Source organism: Papio anubis, chromosome 12, assembly GCF_008728515.1.
Source record: "Papio anubis isolate 15944 chromosome 12, Panubis1.0, whole genome shotgun sequence".
NCBI classification, from domain to species: Eukaryota; Metazoa; Chordata; class Mammalia; order Primates; family Cercopithecidae; genus Papio; species Papio anubis.
This window is the reverse complement of record NC_044987.1, coordinates 66,278,347-66,284,597: the sequence shown is the minus strand read 5'-3', so window position 1 is coordinate 66,284,597 and position 6,251 is coordinate 66,278,347.

Sequence of the window (6,251 nt, the reverse complement as noted above, 5' to 3'; positions counted from 1 at the left end):
GTTTCAAGCAAAGTGAGAAAAATGCAGTTTTAGGAATAAATATAGCCTAGTGGTTAAGAGTAAGGCTTCCTGAGCTGAGATCAGTTTTCGGGAAGACAAGGTAAATTTCTACCTAATGTCAACAAACATAATCATTGGCTCAGTGTGAACTGGGAGGAATACAGACTCTCATCGGCAATTCTGGTGAGAAAAGTATCAGAGTCAGGAAGATCCTGTCAGAAATTCCTATCAAATTGAATGATTAAATCCTAATATATATTGAATATTAATATGGGGTATGCAGAGGCTGAAAAAGTATGATCCAGTCAAAAAGGCAATGCTATGGTGTGTTTCTGTTTCTGTCTAATCAGGCCCTAAAATTTGGAATACAGACCACAATCACTGCACCCATAAGATATCCTTCACTGAACTTTAAAATTAATCGTCAGATGAATTAGAACTCTAACATTCTTTAAAATAGTTTCCTGGTGAACAGTGACAGCACAGTGGCTGAAGGATTCAAAAGGCTCACTGGGGTTTTACCCAGAATCTGTCCTTTACTGATGGGTATGGGATTGGGATAATCTTTTGACCTCTCTGAGCTTACACAGCCTCAGCTATAAAATACAATGTTGAAATAAAATGAGTCCTTAGGCTACTGCCCAAACAATTTATCTTTTCTCTAGAATAGTGCCTATTCACATAATAAATGTTAATAAAGTGTTAATTTTCACAGCACACTGATTCTCAGAAGTCTTAAAAGTTTAATGTCATTAAAATTTCACAACTGCTTTGAGAAAGGTCCCACAAGGCACATTCTATAGTCAAGAGAAATTGTGGCATAGAAAAGTTCATGATTCACCAGAGGGTGAGGTTCCTACGAGTTTCTTATCACATTTTTGTCAATGGATCAATACATAATTTGGCTTTAATAATATGTGATATTAGTATTTATTGATAAACAATATTAATATATCACAATATATAATATATAAAATATATATAACATTTATTATATTGATTTGTTAATATTGAACTCACAAGACAACAGCACTATAATGCCTGAAGGTAGCTTCTCTTTCACATGTATTTTTTCCTAAGATACATCACAGCCCTCTTGTACTTAGGAACACTAGACAGCACCTTAGCACTATATTTGGGACCATTTTAAGCAGCAAAAATCAACAGAAAGCACAAAAATCCTAAAACAGCAGTAAATATATTGTGAAAAGTATGCTTTTTATGATAGGAGAGCTAAAACAAGAAGGTACGGCATTGCTTTGTTCAACCTCAGCTGGTCACATGCACCTTGGGCAACTTGAAATTTGCTCTGCTCTGCACCTGTGTACAAATGACTGGGGAAAGCGCTACAAGTATTGAATTTGGTTATAAATAAATTGTAGTGAGTAGGTGAATTTACAAATATGAAATCCATTAGTAATGAGGTTAAACTATATAAAATCTAGGCAAGCCAATCAAAAGCATAAGAAGAACAAAAAATAGGATAAGGAAGAAAATGTAATCACAGAACACTGTCTCCATTTGGACAATATGGCATAGTCATAAAAATGTTATCACTGAAAATAAACAAAAAATTGATAGAAACTATGTTAGTAGGATCAGGGAAGGGGAAGTGAGAGGGAGTATGTAAACACCAAATTTCCGTCTCCCATAATAGAAAAAAATCAGAAGGGAGTACCTAAAATTGTCAGTTTTACTACATAAGCATAGTGCAGTATTTAGAAATAGGTAGATAGATACAAAAAGAATCAGCTCAAAGTGATTCCTCTGAGGATCAGAGGCTAAAATGAAGTAGGAAATAGTGTTGCCAGAAAAAGAGATCCCAATCCAGACCTTAAGAGAGAACTCTTGGGTCTAAGCAGGAAGGAATTCAAGGTGAATTGCAGAGTACAGTGATAAGAGAGTTTGTTGAAAGCTACGCAGACACAGAGTAGGGTGTCCTCAGAAAGGAAATGGAGGAATGTGCCTTCTTTGTTTTAAACTCTTCTTGTATAGGGGTCTTGTCTATGTAAAAGCTATTATGTCTATGTGGGGGTAGGCTGACAGCATGACAAAATTTAGTACTTTGTTGTTTTTAAAAAGTTTTCTTTGGCATTTTAGTGCATAAGTACATCAAAGCATGACTATATCTTAAAAGCATACATTGTTATGTGATATTAGGACATCTGGCCATTCTGCCATCATAGGAGTTTATCCTTGCAAGCATTAACTGCTTCCTTAACCAAAAACATGTTATGACTATGCATTGTGACTGGCAAGGAATGTACCTTGCTAGTTTTGAGATGGAGTTGATTTAAAAATAGTATTACCATAGCTCTCCTGTGCTCCTGTTTACTTAACAATAATGTGACTAGCCAGAACCTTAATCTGGGTCAGATGTCCCAGAATGAAAGCATACATAGTTGGATGACTAGTTCAGACCTCAGAGCTGGTACATGTTGTTAGAAATGTGTTCATTGTAGACGCTGAAAGAAAAGTCCCAATGGTTGATTCTATGGGCCCCTTGGTGAGGAACAGCTTTCTCACAGCATGTGACATAATTCTGTGGCACAGCACAATCTGTCAGTCCTGTCCTCGAAATCTAATATAGCTGAGTATTTTTCCCTCTGAGGACAATTTACACATTTTATTTACACTTTACTGTTAGTGTAAAAAGGTTGATTTAAGACAAAGTTGATATCCTGTCATATTATTTATAGCATGTTTATCCTATTGATAGTTGCGGAAGCATCACAGATTCTTTGACCATTATTAGCAGTCTTGGCTCTTGAAATACAACTTTGACAATATATTAATTATGCCACTTTGCTAACACTGATGTTTTGATTATCTATTGCCATTTTACATAACAGCAACCATTTTATTTGCCCACAATTGTGAAGTCTGGGCTAGGCTGAGCTGAGCTACTTGGTTCTGCTGGTCTTGCCAGTGTGCATTCGTGTCATTGCATTAAGGAACAAGCTGGGCTGTGCTTTTTCTCTCTCCGTGTAGTTTCAGGACTTCTCCCTCTTCACATAGTTTCTACATGGCATTTCCAGCAGAATTCCTGGATTCTGCCTGGGTTTCTCAGGGATCCTAGAGCTCAAGAGCAGAAACTTCTAGTCCTTCATGAAATTTAGGTCCAAACTATCACTTCTGCCATATTCTATTAGGGAAAAAGAGTCACAGGACCACCCTAGATTCACAGGAAGGGGACTACACAATGTTATGAACACCAAGAGGCGGTTCATGGGGAGATGCCAGTAGAGCCAGTGGCATGCTGACAAATTGACAGGTAACTAGTTGTAGTAATAATAAGCTTGCTCTGGCTAACCGGTCAATCTAAGAGACTATATTGGAAATTAAAAGTGGTATTAAAATATTAGCACATGAGGAGTTACAATTAATCCTACAGAAAGTCAGGGGCAAAGTAGAATTTGGACACAAAATCATGAAAATATGAACCATGCAATGAAAATATGAGAATTCTAGAAGTGTAGAAGTCATAAAGATTCTAAACCATTGTTTAGTTTACTTACAAATGTTGAACTGAGATGAGATACTGACAGCACAGAGGGAAAAGGAAGGCTGAGCCTGAGCTCTTAAGGAGGAAGTAAAAAAGCAGTTGTGGGTATGTAGGGGTGACTTGGAGTTTGGTGGCAGTAAGTGCAGGAGGCCTGAGGGACTCTAGGGTAGGGCCCTCATCCACTGCGGCGGGAGGGGGAGCACTGGAGTACCAGCCCCAAGGGTGTGTGCTTCCCTAGTGCCAACCCTGCCATGGGCAGAGTCCTAGAGGAGCCAGAGGCGGGGAGGGTGTCCAGACCTTGGGCCTGTACACTGGCTGATGCTGTACATCCTGGAGGGAAGAAGGGAGGCTGGGGGAAAGTGGAACCGCAGATAACAAGGACCCATCCATTTCGACCATGAAGAAATGCAGGCAAAGAAATAGTAAGCGGGCCGGGCGCGGTGGCTCAAGCCTGTAATCCCAGCACTTTGGGAGGCCGAGATGGGCGGATCACGAGGTCAGGAGATCGAGACCATCCTGGCTAACCACGGTGGCTTGCGATCTTGCTAAAATACAAAACTAGCCGGGCGAGGTGGCAGAAGCCTGTGATCCCAGCTACTCGGGAGGCTGAGGCAGGAGAATGAAGTAGACCCGGGAGGCCGGAGCTTGCAGTGAGCTGAGATCGGCCACTGTACTCCAGCCTGAGCAAGACTCCGTCTCAAAAAAAAAAAGAAATAGTAAGCGGTTGTCCAGAACTCTACCATGATTATTACAAGGTTTGCGACCTGAAACTCTATGCCCTTTCCCACAGGCCAGGCAGCTTGTCCAGGATTAAAGTCAGGGCGTTGATGAAAACACGCTTCTCACATGGTGAGAGGCTGGAAAGCTTTGAAAAGGAGTATATAATTTTGGTATGGATATCAAGTGTGATGCTAACCTGATTTCTTGCCTATGCCTACATATTTTGCCAATTTCCATAATGCCTTCTCCAGTCACTGGCTTGTGATTCTTTTTCATAAACAAGCTCTTATAATTGTTGCTTGATTCTCATTTTTCCTGGTCTGCTGAATTTTTGCAGGCTAATTTAAATAACTTTGATTTTATAATGTGAATATATATCCGGTAAGAACAAATATATTCTCATCACCTTTCTTTTTCAAAGTCCACTGTGTGTGTGTGTGCGTGTGTGTGTGTGTGTGTTGGGGATCTGCAATTGACAAATTAGAATTAGGTAATATCCACCTAATAGCTGTTCATATATAAAGACAACAGAAAGACATTCTTAAGAATTTTTGAAAGATAGTATTCCATTGTATACTGAACATTAATTTTCCTTTAAAAAATAGATAATACATTAATGTGGCTGTAAATACAAAAGATACAGAGGTTGTAAGGTGTAAGTCTCCCTCTCACTTCTATCTCTCAGGTACCCAGTACCTATCTCTGGAGGCAGCCATTTTTTTCTGGTATCTAATGAATTCTTTAAAAGCATTTTTAATACATGCATGAGCAAATACATATGCGTATCTATCTTTTTAAAATAAAAATAGTAGCATATTCTATACACAATTCTGTGTATAATACTTTAACAGATGAAGTTTTTCACCTTTTTTTTGTGAGTTTGCCACTGGAAAGATTTCCCTTCACCATTGTTCTTTAAGGCTATCCTTGAGTGAGGCTGAGGTACAGCAGCAGTATGATTTTGGCTCCAACATACTGTTAATGAAGTAATCCATGGGCTTGCTGCCTGATACACATGGAGACCAATACCATGGGACAAACTTTCGAAAATAGAAAAAGCTTTATTGCAACTTGACCTGCAAGGAGACAGGAAGAAAGGCTCAAACCTGTCTCCCTGAGCTAGGGGCAGGGTTGGGTTTTATAAGCATAGGGCAATGAAGCATGATCTGATTGGATCTTGCAATAAGGTAATGCTGGGAGGCATTATCTGATTGGATCCTGCCATGGAGGTGATGCCAGAGCTCAATTTGATTTGATCCTGAGTTATGACATACAGTGTCTGCTTCTTAATTCAGTTTCTGCTCCTAGGTCTGAGCATTTAGGTTCTCCCTATGGTTGCAGGCTTGGTTCATCTGGGCATACTCAGGTTACATGACCTGATGGTCCATGGGAATTGAAAAATAACTCACAACCTTGTTACATAAAAGTTGAACCAGATTTGTCTGGTGCAATTGCAATATTAAGCCAATTCTTCTGTGACCCAGGCCAGTGTTTTCACTTCCTCTGTCAGCTGGTCACAGGAAACTACCTTTAGGGCCATGGATACAAGTTTATGAAGAGCCAAGAGTGCAGTAGAACTAGGGAACATGAGTCTGGGCCACCTATTAATGAAATTTTAGCCCTCTGAATCAATCTCAAACATACCATTTCCCTCCTATGATGGACTGCTATAGTACCTATCCAATTTTATAACTTGGTTGATCTGACAATACCCAGCTCATGGGTGGGTGTGGTGACCTAGTCATTTGATGTTCTAGGTAGGTGTTCAGTCTCCACTAGGGCCTAGTAGTATGTCAGAAGCTTCTATTCAAAGGGTGAATAATTATCTTCTCCAGAAAGAATGGCCTTGCTCCAGAGCCCATGTGTACTTCTTTTACAGGGAGGTGTAAACATGGCTAGAAAGAAGTAGGTTTGGGAAAGTGGGATGTTTGATCAGAGTGCTGATGTTTTTTCCCAGAGGTCAATTGTATTAGCTTGGTGCAAAAGTTTTTACCATTATTTTTAATGGTAAAAACTGCAATTACTT